The sequence below is a fragment of the Condylura cristata genome, unplaced genomic scaffold (genome assembly GCF_000260355.1).
Source record: "Condylura cristata isolate star-nosed mole 26May11 unplaced genomic scaffold, ConCri1.0 scaffold00001, whole genome shotgun sequence".
NCBI classification, from domain to species: domain Eukaryota; kingdom Metazoa; phylum Chordata; class Mammalia; order Eulipotyphla; family Talpidae; genus Condylura; species Condylura cristata.
Window position 1 is genome coordinate 57780357 of NW_004567102.1, and position 17288 is coordinate 57797644.

Sequence of the window (17288 nt, forward strand, 5' to 3'; positions counted from 1 at the left end):
GGCAGGCGGCAGGCGGGAATCGAACTCATGCGGAAGTGGCTTCAGATTCTCAGTGCTGTGCTTTAACCCGCTGCGCCACCAGGGAGGGCCCTATCCCACCTTCTTAATCCACGCCTCTGTTGTTGGGCACTAAGATTGATTCCATATCTTGGGTATCGCAACAAAACAAATAGGAGTGCATATATGGTGGTTTTGTACTTTTCAGCTAGATACCTAGAAGTGGAATTACGCTATCATATGGTAGATATGTTTTTAATATTTTGAGGAACTTCCATAGTGTTTCCCACAGGGGTTGGACCAGTTTACATTCCTACCAACAATGTAAGAGTGTTCCTATCTCTCCATATCCTCACCAGGATTTGGTGTTACTGTTTTTTGTTTGTTTGTTTTGCTCTTTCATGGGCTAGTCTCAACAGGAGTGAGTATCCTATTGTGTTTTTGATTTCCATTTCCTAATGGTAAGTTATATTGAGCATTTTTTTCACGTGCCTGTTGTCTGCTTTCATTTTTTTTTTTAAAGATTTATTTATTTATGTATACAGAACTGGGGTACAGGCCAGAGGTACAGGAACAGTGAGAGGATTCATCAGAGGCAGAGTGGGGAGCAGACAGTCTGAATGACCAAGTACACGGTTGAGGGGAGTAGTGGGCAGGTCAGGAGAGGTCCGCTGTGCCATGTGGATCATCTCCCGGGTGGGGATGGAACTCATGCTGAAGTGGCTTTATCTCCTCAGTGCTCTGCTTAAACCCACTGCGCCACCAGGGAGGGCCCTTTTTTTTTTTTTTTTAAAGCTACCTTTGCGGGATATAAAATTGTAGATCTTCTGCTAGGGGCAGATTAACTCACTAGCTTGCAAGTAGAATACAATCTCAGATGCTTTACTGTTCCTCACAATTAGTATCTGACACTATATTTTTTATTTTTATTTGCTGACACATGTTATCTATCTTCTTGTGTAGAATTTAAGTTCTATGCGAGAAGGGACTTTGTTTTCACCCTATATTTTCAGCATGTGAATTTAAACAGCTCCTACATTGCTGACTGAAGAAAGAAATAAGAGAAAATCTTTTCTTATACACTTTTCTAACATAACTATTCAAAAACTTACTGATTAGTTTTTTTGAACATAGCCTAAAATCAAACAAAATCTTATTTTTGCAAAATTTAATCTACCTAGATAATTTTTCTTCCTGATGACAGTATTGCTATTAGTCTTTTCTAAGCACATTCATGCTATTTGCCAGTTACTTCAAAACACATTACTTAAGTCTGTTTCTATGGTAGGAGTTTGATATTGGTAGATAATAAGGGTACAGATGGAAGTACACAAGATAAAATTGTTTCTTAGTCTAGTACTGGCTCTCCTTACTCACATTATATTCAAAGTATTTACATTAACTTTTTAAACCTACTTTCTTAATCTTTAAAATAGGGGTAATAATAATATCCAATTCCTAATATTATTCTTGCTATAATCATAGATTAAATATATTCACTACTTAGCACAGTACTAGGCCTATAATACACATTCATTAATGTGAACTGTGATGTCTATAGAGCTTTTATATGGTTATTAGAACTCTTTGACAACATTATGTATATGTTCTTCATTCCATGTTGAAGGAAATTAGAGCAACTGTGAACAGCAGTAAACTGAGAACTGTAAAGCTCAGTGAGGTGCCACTAAACTTTTACCCAGTTTTTTTATTTGTAACAGATGATCTGAGAAGCCTTCTCCAAAGTAAAAGAGGGCCGGAAGAATTGGCTAAATCTTTTGAAAATTCTAAGAAGTAAAATGAAACACACTTTGATTTTGAAATGTTTTTTTTAATACTTATGGTAGCTGAAATTTTGATGTGCTTCCTTGGTCAGAATTTGCCTTGGAATATTAAAGAATAACATTATATTTGAAGTTTCATTTTACAAGATCAGAAACTAGACAATGACAAAAATGTTATAATGGAGATGCAAATTCTGGCTGAATAGACATTCATGACTTTGTAGCCCAAGTTAAGTATAAAGGCTTGAGCTATGTATTTGAAATTCCTATGGAAGATACTAAATATTCACTGGGCAGCTAAATGGGAATGTAACCAAGTAATTATAATGCTATATATTTTTTGTACTATATATTTTTATTGCAAAGACTATCTGAGAAACATTTCTGACCAAACAGGTATGATGATGGAGAATGCTTCTTTTGTGAGATAACACAAAGGTTTAGCAAAGACATAGATGCAGCTTTCCTAAATATTGGCAGCCAGTAGTTACGAGCAAATGTTAGCTCAAAAAAAGTCACAGTTAGCATGAACTCCACATCAACACCAAGGCAAGGAGTTGCTAAAAAATAGACTGAAAGCTGGTGGTTACAGATAGATCTCTAGAAATAGATGACTTTCAAAAACAGAAACAGAAAAGGTTTGACATTCTCAGATGGTGTTATATTTACAAGTTGCTCTAACAAGTGAAATTGAGTGCTGGTGACAAAGCATTCACCAGAAAGTAAATAAGTAACAGAAATAGCCCCTTGGACCTGTGGCTGACGATGGCATTTTGCTATACTAGGCTGAAGAATTTCCTTAACTAAGGCTACACCTAAGAAGTGTGAAAGAGAGAGTAACAAAGCCTACCATGGATATACGGTGTTGGCATTTCCTTCTAAGAACACTGCTGTCACCCCCATCCACCAGCAAACTCAGTGCATGCTTGATTGACCACGAACTGTGGATCCTTCTTTATTTAGGTGGTACTTACTACTGCAAGCCTGTGGCTCTTATGATCTTGCCTGTTAGGGTTCACGTTCACTTTCATGAATGTCCTGATTTGGACAGTAAGTGATGTGGTCTCTCTGAGAGTGGCACATTGTTAGACATCTGGTGGCTAATACAAGAACAGCTGTGATTTCTAAACTTAGTGGTATTTAGTTTTCTCCTTTGTGGGCAAAAGTACTTCTGTTGCATTTTGGAAGGGCAGGGATTCCGGGGTAGATAGCTCCTTAGCATCCACAAAGCTTACTAGTTGTAAGTTGGTTGAATTACAACCACCCTAAGTCTCTTAGATTTAGGTAAATACAACACCTTTGCTGAAGATGCTAAAGGGTTTAAAAAATACTATAGCCAAGTCAGAGGGAAGTTGTGTTCAACCTGAGAAGATGGGAAGACTACTGGATTGGAACACCGGCTGTTGTAGTGCAATATGACCAGCCCTTCCTTCCACGCTGGGAGATACAGAGTGACTTGCTATTATCCTGATGAAAAAGATCTAAGCATGAGCTTCCTGAAGTTAATAAACTTTGTAAAGTTTGGCTACTACTTAATTCTGTCTATGAGCTAAGCATTCCTTTACTACTTATCAGGGAAAGTAGCCAGTGAGCTGGATTCTGAATAGTTTATTGTTTGGGGATATTTAAGTTCTCAAACTATTACACTGAAAACAAGGTCTGAAAAAAGGTCAGAATATCTTTTAAAATGAATAATATATCCTTTCTAGGCGTTAGGGATAACGGAAATAAGTTTTAAAATTTAAATAGAATCTTACATTTTTTAAAATAGTCTCTGAATGACTAGTATGTTCAAAGAAAAATGAAGTTTTATTTTTCTACAATAATTCTCACATTGGCCCTCCCAGATGGCGCAGCGGGTTAAAGCACAGCACTAAGAAGCTTGAGCCACTTCTGCATGAGTTCGATCCCCGCCTGCCCCAGAGGTGACACACATGGCGAGGCAGACCTCTCCTGACCTGCCTGCTGCTCCCCTCAGCAGTGTACTTCATCTATCTGCCTGTTCTGCTCCCCACTCTGTCTCTGGTGGGTCCTCTCACCCTCTGCATATCTGGCCTGTACTCCAGTTCTGTATGAATAAATAAATAAATCTTAAAAAAAATAATTCTCACAACTCTGGAGAAAGGTGCACTAATAGTTTTGGAGTCCTCATTTTTTTTTTCACCTCATCTCAATACTTGGATAATATTTTTGCTAATATGATTGGGGTGGGAGGAGAGAAAATAGCATTAAGCAGTTTTAATTAGAATCTTCTTGATTGCAAATGAGCTCAAGTATTTGAAATGTTTGTTTCAATATAAAACTATTCATGTTTATCACCACTTTCATTTTGCCTTGTCTGTTTTCTTCTATTAATTTTTTAGGAATTCTGTACAGATACAGGTTATTAATTATATATTTTATTTCATGTGTCTATTGCATAAACATTTTCTATCACTCTGAGACTTGACTTTACAATCTTACTTTTCATACAGTCAAGGTTATCAGCTGTTTTCTTTGTGACTTGTGACTTTAGTGCTTTTCTAAGAAAATTCTTCCAGAATTTTCTAAAATGTTTTAATTTTTATTTAGATCTATAATGCATATGGATTTTTAAAAAAAATAGTATGCTTAAGGAGGATCTGCAATTCTTTGTATTTTTCTTTAAGTGCCTAGACTTTATTCAAACACCTCCTACTCTCTAACCCATCTTTTACTTATAAACTTGGTATGCCATATTTGTCACATAACAAGATCTCACTCATGTTGATATGTTTCTGATATGAGACTATTTATAACAAGATCTCACTCATGTTGATATGTTTCTGGGTTCTCTATTCTATTCCAGTGATATATTTAAGTCCATGTGTGTCAATTCCATGCAGTTTTAATAGTTATTCTTATTAAACCTTCATATCTGCAAAATTATTCTTTGGGATTATTTTAGTTATCCTAGGCTGTTTACATTGCAGTAGGTTTGTAGAGTTCTGACATTTTTGCATTAAATACATACTAAATCTAACAGTGAGTTAGTGTGCAGACTGAGGGTACCCTAAGGGCCCCCAACCTTGCATACTCTGAATGCATTAACACTTTTAATAGAAAAGAACTAGAATTTAATAGAATTAGTGTGCAAAGAGTGAAGAGAAAATTAACAATGAAACACCCCAAATTACCCATCCTCTGGTGGGTAAATGTCCAACCAAATAGTGTTGGTCCAGAACAGGGCTGCTCAGTTCTGCCCTTCAGTAGATGGGACAGGGAACATGGAACTCCCCTTTTTAAATTACACTATTACTGTGAGGTATTTTAAATTTTGATTTTTCCCTCCACAAACATGCTATATCTTTCCATTTACAACTTTGTATCATGCCCTTCAATAAAATTTTACAACTTTTCTCATAACTATATATTGCTTGTTAAATTCATTTCTTGATACTCTATCATTTTTCTCTTATTCAGTCTTGAGCTTTAATATTTTAATATCTAATGGCAGAGAGATTTCTTGTTTTCACCTGGAATTTTTAAAAGTATCATTGCAAAATTTCACTATATTAAATATAAGACTTACGCTGTGGCAGATATCTTTTATTGGGTTAATGAAAAACTATTCCTTTCTTAATTTTTCATTTAAACCATAAATATAAATTGAATTTTATCAATTTATGACAGGGAGGTCCCCAGGAAAGGGGACCTACCCAAGGGAGAGTGGAGCTTAGCAGAGAGAAGTAGCTGGAGAGGAAAGTGAAGGAAGGAAGGAAGCAGGATGGAGAACAGGAGGAGACCTGGAGGAGGCACAGGGAACAGAGAGTCATGGGCAGAAGCTGCACTTGCTTCTCGGTCCTGAACAAGCTGAAACAGATGAGGATGAGAGACCTGGGGAGGTTAACATGGCAACATTTATCTTGATTTTGCTCTTTTTGTCCTGATGTGCTTGGTCCTATCTGTCCTTTTCTATGGACCCCAACCAATAGGTGTCTTAGCCTTGTGGCAGGCTTTGAGGCCTCAGTGGCCCTGCTTTGGGCCAACCCTGTTTTGGTGGACATTTACTCTTGAGGGGGGGCTAACTTTAAGAGATTGATTTGGAAACTCTAATTTTCTCATTTTTGCATTATACTGTATTAAAGTTCTTTTTCATTGAAGGGCTTATACAGTAGATTATGCTTTGCGGATGGCAGAACCTATTCACAGAAGGCAAATTAGGTGGTTCTGAGGTTCCCCTCTCCCTGTCCTGTAACAAACTGATACCACGAAATGTTTGATTACAGTATATAATTATAATTTCTAGGTGACAAAGTTTAAATGTCTTCTTTTCTTTATAGGTCCTTTGACCTGTGGACTACAAAAAAATGAGAGATAATTTTATCCCAGATAAACAATCACATTTGGGGAATCCCAGAACTGAAAACAACTCTGTTGTTCCCTTACATCTGTAGATTGCTCTCTCCCAGTGCATTGTTTAGCTGTGATGATGCATCATATGAAAGGCATGTAGCTGTCTTGCCATTTATAAATAGCATGTAACAAAATTAAAAAAAAATTCTACATAGGAGATTATATCCCCCCCACAGCCCCCTCCCCCATCAATTTTGACTCTTTCTCCCTCAATCTTCTCCCTTTATCTTGGAGACCTCAGTTTATTTATTAGTGTCCATTAGTTTTCATAAATATTTTTCTTTGTCAAATTGTCTGCTATGCAAATGTCTAGTATTTGTCATTTTTGATTTGTTTTTACTACACATAATTCCCTTGAACTCCTTCCATTTTGCTGCAAATGGTGGCATTTTGTCTTTCCTGATAGCTGAATGTTACTCTACTGTGTGGATATATCTTGATCTAGTCATCTATCAGTGAGCACTTAGGTTGTTTTCATGCCTAATTATTGCAAATAATGTTACAATAAACACTGTAGAATTATGTTTTTTTTTAAGGTTAGTTCCTTTCAGTATTTTTTTTTATTAAAAAGTTTATTTTTACATCATTTTGCACATTTTTTTTCCATCTCAATTGTAATCCCCATGGGTTTCCCATCACCAAATCACCCCTGTGCCACCACCATAGTCCCGTGCTTTTCCCTCCCTTCCCCCCCCCCATTTTTGATCCCATTCCCCATTCCACCCCCACAGAATGTCTCTGGTATATGGTTGTTCATTATTTTTGTTATTTTCTCGCCTGGTCCATTATACTCCTGCTATGAGTGAAACCATCTGGTATTTTCCTTTCTTTTTCTGGCTTATCTCACTAAGCATGATCTTTTCCAGCTCCATCCAAGTTGCTGCAAAAGACATGTGTTTCTCTTTTTTGGTTGCTGAGTAATATTCCATTGTATATATGTACCACATCTTTCTAATCCAGTCATCTACTTTTGGGCATTTGGGCTGCTTCCATGTTTTTCCAATTGTAAATAAAGCAGCAATAAACATGGGGGTACAAGTATCTTTTTCAATCAGTGTTTTTGTGTCTTTTGGGTAGATACCTAGGAGTGGGATTGCTGGGTCATAGGGAAGCTCCATGTTTAGCAGTTTGAGGAACCTCCAAACAGTTTTCCATAGTGGTTGTTTGCATTCCCACCAGGAGTGCATGAGAGTTCCTTTTTCTCCACATCCTCGCCAACATTTGTTGTTGCTAGTTGTTTGAAGATGTGCCAGAATTATGTTTTTTAGTTGATGATTTCATTTCTTCCGATAAATGCCCATAAGTGAGATTTCCGAGTCATGTAGTACTTGCATTTTCAGATTGCCAAGGTAAATTCATATTGCTTTCCAAAATGGCTGTCCCTGTCTACATTCCCACCAACAGTGCAATGGGGCCCCTCTTCCTCTCCACTGCTCCAGCTCTCATGGGAGGGCTTTTCCATATGTGTCCTCGCTGCTGCGATGACATCACATGATGGTTGACATCACATGATGGTTTCGACCTCCAGCTCCCTTATTAAAAGTGAAGACAAACACTTTCCCATCTATCTGCTGGCTTTTTGCATTCTTAATTTGTTAGTTCCAAATTTTTTACCTGGTAATAACTGAGAAATAATTTGGAAGCCCCAAATCTGTGAGACACTTTGATGAATTATTGCCTTAACTTACCTCTCTGGGGCAACATTTGAATACCAATGGTTCCGTTTTTTTTTTTTTTTTTTTTTTTAAGCTTATTCTGGCACTGGTAGAGCCATGGCCTTCCATTGAAAAGAGCGCGACCCTTGTTTCTATTTTCATGCTTGCCTGAATGTATCAGCTCTTTATGTTCACATCTTTACTGAAAAGATTTAACCTTCATGCTGTCTCACCACTCTTTGTTCTAACAGTTCACTCTTTTCCTCTTTGATTCTCTCCTGCTTTCACAAACTTTTACAGCAGTTGATTAGAAAACAGTGGCTGTTTCCAGAGCCATCACTATTGTGAACAGAACGCTTTCACCAGGCTTTTCCCCTTCAGTGTGTGGATGTGCCAGACCTGAGGTTCATGAGCATCACGGAGGTGTGCGCGGCAGGGTGCGCACAACTGCCCAGCCCTGGCCTAACGGCCTGCCCTGGTGCTCTAAACTGTAAAGTTCTTTAAAATAATGCACAGTATTTTCATTGTTCATTTTCTCCCCCCTTCTTTTGGTTCTCCCATATGTGTATTCTCTAAGGAAAGAGGTAACCTTATCACCCGTTGATTTATCCTATAATTTCCAATTGTGCTTCACTGAACAAAAGGACAGTGGGAACATTTTTTCATTACTGTTTCTGAAGAAAAAGAAAACTAACATACCAGATTGATGGTTCTGTAGCATTTAAAGTCTGTTTCTCTTGTCCCCCCCCTTTTTTTTTGGAAGTTCTAAAAGTAGACTTTTCTATTGTCGACTGTGAGATAAAGATGTGTGTGTGTGTGCGTGTGTGTGTGTGCGTGCGTGCGCATGTGTGGTATTGAATAAGATGTAACAGTTAAATAATTGGGAGGGGGGAAGGGCACTTTTTATAGCTTGTAATCCTCTGCACATCCCTTTCACTAACTATACCTGCACCAACTGAACACGCCCAGACATATTTCCATAACGATCTCATTAGGTGGAGGAAACACCTGATTATGTTTTTATATCATGTTCACCAACAGGCATTTAACATTTGAGAAAATCCTCTTGACAGTCTTGCCTTTTCCTTCTTTAAAAATTCCCCAATTATTTTTAAAACAGCGACATTGACGATTACAGTTGCCCACCCCAAATGGGATCCCTCCTGTCTTCTCCTGAGGGACAGTAGCTTCATCCATACTTGACCGCTGTTACTTGAGGGGGTCCTCCCACTGTCGCTTAGTTGGAGACTCCTCTTTGGCTTATCTGTGTTTTCTATGCGAGCTTGACAAGTAAACAATGGTGACATGGGAAGGGGCTTGACACTTTGACAAGATGATCATACCCTTTGATACTGCCAAAACCCCACAGGGAAGAAAATATATTTTATAGAAGTCTTTTGTGAAATAAGTGGTGGCTGGGAGTGAGATATTTGAAGTAGATTGATGCTCAAACCATTGGTATTTAGTGGGCAGTTGTAGGGATGCCCAAACACCCTGCAGAGCATGGGATAGCTTTATAAAAGGAAGAATGGCAGCATGAAAATACCGAAAGTGGACCTGGGGAAAAACCCTGGGGCTAGAAGTATATTGAGAAAAGAAGACTGTCCTTTGAGGTGCTTCCTGAGTTCCCTGTCTGACAGTCAACTGCTGTGTCATCTGCAGCCCTTGGTGTTCCCAGTTCCACCATGGGTAACATGTCACCTAGCTTTTGTCCACTCTATGACATGCCTGTTCTCCTTTCAGAGAATGCTGTTCTCTCTCCATGGAAACCAGCGGGAGAACCAACTCCATTGTGCCCCTGAACTTCATAATCCACATTGTTTTTATCTGATTCTACTGAGATTTTAGCATAACCAAAAGAATGACATTCTGAACTGGAAACTAAAAAATTACACTAAAAATGTTAGTGTAAGTTTGCAGGGAGAAAGAACACTGAGAATCTTGCTTACCCATTCTTGACTATGAGATGCTCCACCAAAATACCTTCTTATTTTAATCTGCCATGTGCAGCCATCCTTTGGAAAATTTGTGCCATAGCAGCAGCACTATCTTCTCCCAACACTGATGTGCTCTTTAATACTCGAGAAAATTCCATTTGAAAAGATTTGACTTTTCCCTGTTAAAAAATACCCCAATTATTTATGAAAAGACATTGGCAATTACAGTTTCCAATCCCCAAAAGATCCCTCCTATCTTCCTAGGAACAGTAGCTTCAGGCTTAACTTGACTGCACACTTAAATAAGAGACAAATCCTTCTCAGCAGCACATTTTCTGAAGTCTGAATAACTCTGTCTAGAAGCACATACATACACATTATATATGTCTAGAATAGGGTGATAGTTCATATATGTGTATAGGGGAGTATATGTGTGTGCATAGATAGTGGAATAGGTGATACATATCACATACAATGACATACTATAATCTAGAATTAATATATACTGCATATATTTCTAAATATCCAAATTTATGTGCTATTTTTTAGTAGAAACGTAGGCATTAAAATATAACTGATAAAACATGGATACCTAGCAAAGTATAAAAGTTAAGTCTCCCCTAAGAATAAATTTTAGTGAATTAAGTCTTAATAGCTATAAATTAAAAAAACAGTTATTTACTATTTTGAGTTCATAGATCAAAGAACACTCAGGCAAGGTTAACAATTGGGTCACCTTCTTTCTGAGGTTTTGTGGGGAAACAGTGTTAGTCAGTGACTAAATGTGCCCTATAGGAAGATTTTTACAAACTGTTCAAGCCAAACATAATATATTTGTATACACACATATATAAACATACAGATATACACATACTTAGATATGAAATCACTTCTGATACATAGTGGGGATTTAATCAAACATGTTGAATGAACTAATGAATGAATAAATGAAAAAGTTATTAGTGCAATAATTTTTTTTCTTGCTTAATAGTTATATTTGGTTTCTGTTGCTTGAAGTTAACAATCCTAACTGACGTAGTATTGAATTGCCTTTTACAAAATATTTATCTTCTGAGACAGGAAAACAATCTGGACTTAGTATTTTCAAAAGACAGTGTTTGTAAGTTTCCCTCTGCTCAACTTTCTGCCCTGGGGCACTAGTTAAAAGCCCTTCTCAAAAATGCAGGCAGATAGTAGCTGATTCATAATCTCATTTCAGATATTTTACAGACTTCCCTCTAGAGCAGGTCTGTTGAACTAAAGTGAGATCTGAACTCTGCTTTCTTGTTTTCTAATGCTCTTGAGTTAGTGAAGTACACAAGAACATCAATTCCTATGAATGTTATCATCAGCTCTTCCTGACTCTCTCACCTAAAAATATTATGACAATCAGACCTCCACACATTACATATATGTATCACACAACCCATGTATATTACACACAATATAGTACACGCGTATTACATACAGACAATTGAGCTTCCCCATATATTCCTCTCCCCTCTTATGCATGCTTGTTGTGGGAATAGCTGTCTGTGTGACAGTAGAGATTCCAAGGGAGTGGAATCTGGCTCTTGCTCACATGGCAACTTGCCCAGTTTACTGATGTTTTTCTGACCCAGTTATTAAGCAGTGGGGAGTGGTAAAGTTGTCCTGCTTCCTATTATCATGTGGCTATGATATGAAGTTACCATGTATCTAGTTTTATCTTTGTACCCTTGGTGGAAATGCCTCCCAAATTCTGTGGGATAGCCGAGATTCATTTTTGGGTTATAGTCTTGGAAATGTACATTTTTTTTGTTCTTTACAAATATTTTAATGCGAATTTGGAGAGATCATGTTAGAACTTTAACTGAAAGACCCAGTGATTATTTATTTACAAGTTACATTTTGAGAGTTTTCTTCATATGTTCATATTGCAATGATGTGATTCTTCTATTTGGAGGCACAATCTAGAGTTTTAGGTTGGCATTGGTGGTATTAGAATTCTAGTGACTCCACCACCGATACAAAACCTTCCACTGTTCAAGAAGGTATTAAAAGGCTCAGTGAGTGATAAGTTGCTAAAATATGCCTGCTGCCGTGAGGCCCTTTGGTTGCTGGGTCATTCTTTCCATGGATGGTGGTAGCCTTGGCATGGCTTTCTTTTTAGTCTGGATTTTACTGATGATTGTCACAATGTCCTCGTGGGTGACCATTCTAGAAGTTCTTTAATTTAAGTTCTTTGAATGTGGAAGTCATACCTTATACTGTATAAGAAGCCTAGAGACCACTTACAGAGGAACAACTACTAAAAACACATTCTGGGAGCTGAAAAGGAAAAAATCAGGTGATGCGTATACCTACATATATATGAAAAAAATAAAAATACAACGAAGAGTGGGATAAGCTGTCTTTTGGGAGATAGCCTGGGCATTCTCCTTCACATAGTTGGGGACATAGATGGCACTCAACAGAGACCCCGGGTTCTAGATTTCAATAGCCAGAGCTTTAACTAGGAGCTACAATTTTTCTTCTTTTATGCCATTTTTATCTGAAAAAGTCACAAGGAATTTGAGCTAGGAAATTTGTATTTCTCTGATAATTTATCATTTCCTGTTTCCCCAGTATTAATCATGCTCCAGTGAGGCATCAAAAGCTCCTATTAGAATGGTAGCCTTATTCCTGATTATGAAAAATCATGCTTCCCTTACTAATTGAGGCTTTGTCCTCTACTTGTCCCGGTCAGAGAAACACATCTAATTCTGTATTCTCAATTCAGTTTTGGAAGTCTTCTCCTTGAGGCCCTGCACTTTGATGGCCCCACAGATGAACTAGTTTTCAGTTAGCACACTTCCAGCAGAATTGCCTGCATGGTGGGTGGATCCTACATCTGCTGTATCCAGGGTAGGAGCTGTTAACCACCTGCGGCTACTCAGTACTTGAGATATGGTGACTATGCCTGAAGAACTGCAACAATTTGATTTATTTCAACGAATTTTAGTCAAATGTAAATGGCCACTTGCAGGGAGTAGTAACCCTATCCAACAGCTCTTTCTACTGAAGTCTTGTCTCAACAGAACATCTTCATTTGCATAATCATGTAACTTCTTTCTGCATGGGCCTCACTAGGTTCCTTTCTTATTGCCTATTTCTCAGCATTTTCACTCATCACCACCTTGCTTCGACCAGGAATTTAAAAACTGCTTTATTTGGCCAATCTTTTCATAGGAGTGTTAACTTTCCTCATTTGTCCCTATCTGGAAAATAAAAATAATAGTTTGCAAAAACTGTTTCGTTTCATGTTACTTATTAATGCAAAGCAGTATTTCCTCAAGTGTGGAATGTATACCCCTAGTGGCTTGAGGGATGATTCTATGTAGTACAGTACCAAGCATTTACATAATTTTATTACTTATTTTTATTTTAATGACTATTGGGAAAATGTGATTAGTGCCTCAAACATGTAATACCTTTGATATTATTGCTTAATATGAAACTAAAGTAGACATTTATATTTTAGAAAAAAATAGTTTAAAAGAATATTAAGTAAATAGTAGTATAGGTGCTAGGCAGATATAGTAAAACTTAATTTAGTTTAAAAGTAATTGAACTTAGGGAAATGCAGTTGTTAAATAAACCTTCTGTCTCAATTCCATCTCATGCCACTTCTTACAAGGTCTCTGAATTCCAAGCTAAGACTCAAACCTGCAAATACACTGAGCATTTCTTTTCCACTGGCCTTTGGTAATTTAGTTGCTTCTGCTGGGAGAGCCTGCTGCCCCCCACCAGATGAAATTCACACAGTCATCAAGGGCAGATCAAGTCCTTAGCAACACTGTGCATGTCATCTCTTCTTCCCCTTTACCTTCTTATCCTCATTGCAAGTTATTTTTTTAGTGTAGCACCTATCATGGATGGTTTAGCTGGGTTTAAGTAGATGTTTTTCTCCCTGATTTGAGAATTCTTTGAAAGTAGAACCACTGTCCTAATATTTTTTGTACTGTATAGTCAATCACAGGGCTTGGTACATATTATTGAAGCAGTTTTTAAGGGGGATAAGCTTAGGCTTTAATTAAACTTAATTTTAAACACCTCTCCCTAACTCCCCCTTCTCATAGTTATTACATTTGGCAGCCTTTGGTCACACTTGGTCAAGTAGCCAAAGGAAAACAAATAAGGATGTGAAATGTGTGAGGAAAAAAAATTGCAAGGCTTTCCAACACTAAAACATAATGATTTTTAAATAGTTTACACCTCTGCTTCTATGGAGTTCTTAGACTGAGCATTTATTAAAATAATGCTGGCTAAAATATCCTGCTTTATTAGAAAAAAAGATAGTTTTGGCTTGAATTATGAATCTTGTCTATGCTTGTCTATTCTCCTTTTCATTTTGTCTGCTTAGCTGCACTACAACTTTGCATAACTTTATATAACTTTGCATAACTCTTTGCTATCAAGGTCAGGTAATAGGTTTATATGGAGAATATCCAAATATAGTAAATTTTCTATAAAGTTCCTCAGTGAATGGGTCATTTACTTATGCCTAGGATAATAAAAACATGCAAGGTAGTCTCAGGATTTATAGGAACAGTTTTTGTTGAGTAAAAAGTTAGCCACTCGGCCCTCCCTGGTGGTGCAGCGGGTTAAAGCACAGCACTGAGAATCTGAAGCCACTTCCGCATGAGTTCGATTCCCACCTGCCTCCTGCCCGGAGGAGACCACATGGCGAGCCAGACCTCTCCTGACCCGCCCGCTGCTTCCCTCAGCAGTGTACTTCGTAGATCTGCCTGTTCTGCTCCCCACTCTGTCTCTGGTGAAGCTTCTCACCGCCCCTGAGCCTCTGGCCTGTACCCCAGTTCTGTATGCACAAATAAATAAATCTTAAAAAAAAAAAAAAAAAAAAAAAGTTAGCCACTGGGCGATTGCACCAGCACAAGCAATTCCAGCCAAATGCTTAGCAGTTCTGGATGGAGCACCAGTCACTTTTGAAGCATGACTTTGAAGCTCGCATCCAGTGCAGCACCCAGGTGCAGTCCATGTTAAACAGATTAGTCAAAATGCCTGCTGACTCTGAAGTCCAAATCACAGGCCAAATTGTGCCCTTCCCTACACAAGTAGAAATGTTTTCAAATGAGCAACATTAAAGAAGATGTAGCTGAGAGTCAACTTCTGCTTCTTAAAGGAACTTGACAAAACTAGCATGTAGCTGAAGTAAAAACTCAGATGAGGTAAAGAATGGAAGAAACATTTTTCAGCAACTGGTCAGAGAGAAGTAAACTGAACATTAAATTTGACCCTGGAGTGCCACCTCTAAGAAATTACCGAGACCACTAACCACTTGTTTTCCTCTCTTGTCCTTGCGTTCAGAATTGCTGCAGGACAGACATGGACATCAAGGAGGAAGCAGAAGAAAGGGAAATATGCCTTCCTCACATTTTTCCTATTTAATTGCATGTTAGACAAGTATCACTATGATACAAACTTTGGACACCTGCTTCCGGATCTCTCAAGTGCTATTTAGCTGTGATTTAGGAAATGAGGATGGAACACAGAATTGGAGGGTAAGAAGGGATCTGATGCTGTATCTCCTTTAAATAAAGAATAACAAAAACATGAAGCTTGGGATTACTCCTAGGTCCTCACAGCAGAATTGAAATCTTACATCTCTCAGCTGGTTCTCTCCATCTTATTTTTTCTCTCTTCCTGACTCAGTGAAGATGTAGATCATTTGGATTCAGTAGTCCCTCTAGAGAAATGACCAGATGCAAATGCACATCCAAGTGCCGATACAGCACCGAGTTGTGATGTGCCAAGAACGTTCAAAGGGAAGCAAGACAAGATGTGAAGAGGGCACTAAAGCAACCGGTCATTCAAGGCAAATGCCTGAAATTGCTCTAAATATATATATTTTAAAGATTTATTTATGCATACAAAAACTAGGGTATAGGCAATGAGAGGATTCATCAGAGACAGAGTGGGGAACAGAGCAGATGGGTCAACTGAAATACACTGCTGAGGGGAGCAGTGGGTCACCTCCCTGGTTGGGGATTGAACTTGTGCTGCAGTGGCTGCAGACAGCTTCATAGTGCTGCATTCAAGCTGCACCACCAGGGAGGGCCCTGTAAATATTGTTTTGATGGAGAGACTTCTATTGTTATTTGCTGCCAGGTTTAGCAGAGTGCATTTTATTCACATGTCCTATTATTTGTCGGGTCCCCCACGGTCAAACTCATAGTGAACTATTAGAATTCTAATGCTCGTGAGGTTATAAGCCTTAACCCTGTATGTAACCGTTCTTCTGGTCCTATACAAATCTGGGATGGGAAAATCTGAAAATGAGAGGCTGCTAAGAAAGAGTAGGACCATTTGTTAATTATAATAAGGAAAATGTTCTAATTTGGGTTAATTTTGATATAAAAGACCTCAAGGGTATTTCAGGTGCTAACTGGGTTTTATATAAATTAAAAATGTAGATTGGAGGTAGCTGCTTCTTTGAATTTTCCATGATTAAAAAAAGGGCTCCCAGTATTATTAAAGGGATGGGAACTTCTTAATCAAACAAGAATTCATCTTCTTTTTAATCCTCCCCTTTCCCTGTAAATCGGACACAGTCCACTTCTTTCATAAATGTTTTCTCCCCAACCCCATTCATTTTTAGTTACTGGTTTCCAGTGCATCTCATTCACTGGTGACATGAACCTTTTTGTGAATATACTTAACCCATTAGACATATTTTGGGCAAGTAATTCCATATACTGAACTAAAATGGGAAACTACATCTAAATGCATTTAGTTTCTCACGTCAGGATCCCTCTCCAGGCAATCTAGATAAAGACAATTATGAAAACGTATCTCTAAAAGTCAGTTATTAATTGGAATCTGATCACAAGGTATAAGGGTTGCCTGGGACAGAGAGCCAGTTCCCGTTGGTAGAAAGATGTTATTGTTCAGGTCTAAGATTTAGTCAGGTGCAGGGGATTCCCTTTTGGGAGTGAAGCTCCCTTAGCTTTAGCATCACAGAAGGAGCCCCTAGGGCCCCCTGCTGGAGAGTTTGCCCCTTACAACACTGCCAGGTGAAAGATACCAGTTGCCGGGTTACACTGAGGAGAATCTGCCTCAGAATTTGGGTAAATTGCTTCAGGTCTTTGCTAAGTTTCAGAGGCACAACTGGAAATCAAATCGACCTGACTTCCTTTCAGAGTGCTACAAAAACGGAGACGTTTGGAGTTAGCCTAATATGCTTTTTCCATTTCCCGGAATGAATTCCTTGTGAGAAGTTGTTTCTCTAGCTTCCTCCAGATTCATAATGACGAGTGTGGGTTTAATGTTCAGGGTTCTCGAGTCTGGGTATTTAATCCCGGGTCAGCTGTTGTCTCGAGACTTGTCGCTGTCCCAGGAAGGTGGTGCTAGATTCCGCGGCGTCCGGGCAGGAGCGGGGAGCCCCAGACAATTAAGAGGGAGGATCTAGCCCTAGACACAAAATAAAAGACTAAAATAAAACAATCACCACAACCTAGACCGTGGGCCTCGGGTGGACAGGGGAGAGAGGAGGGTCGGGG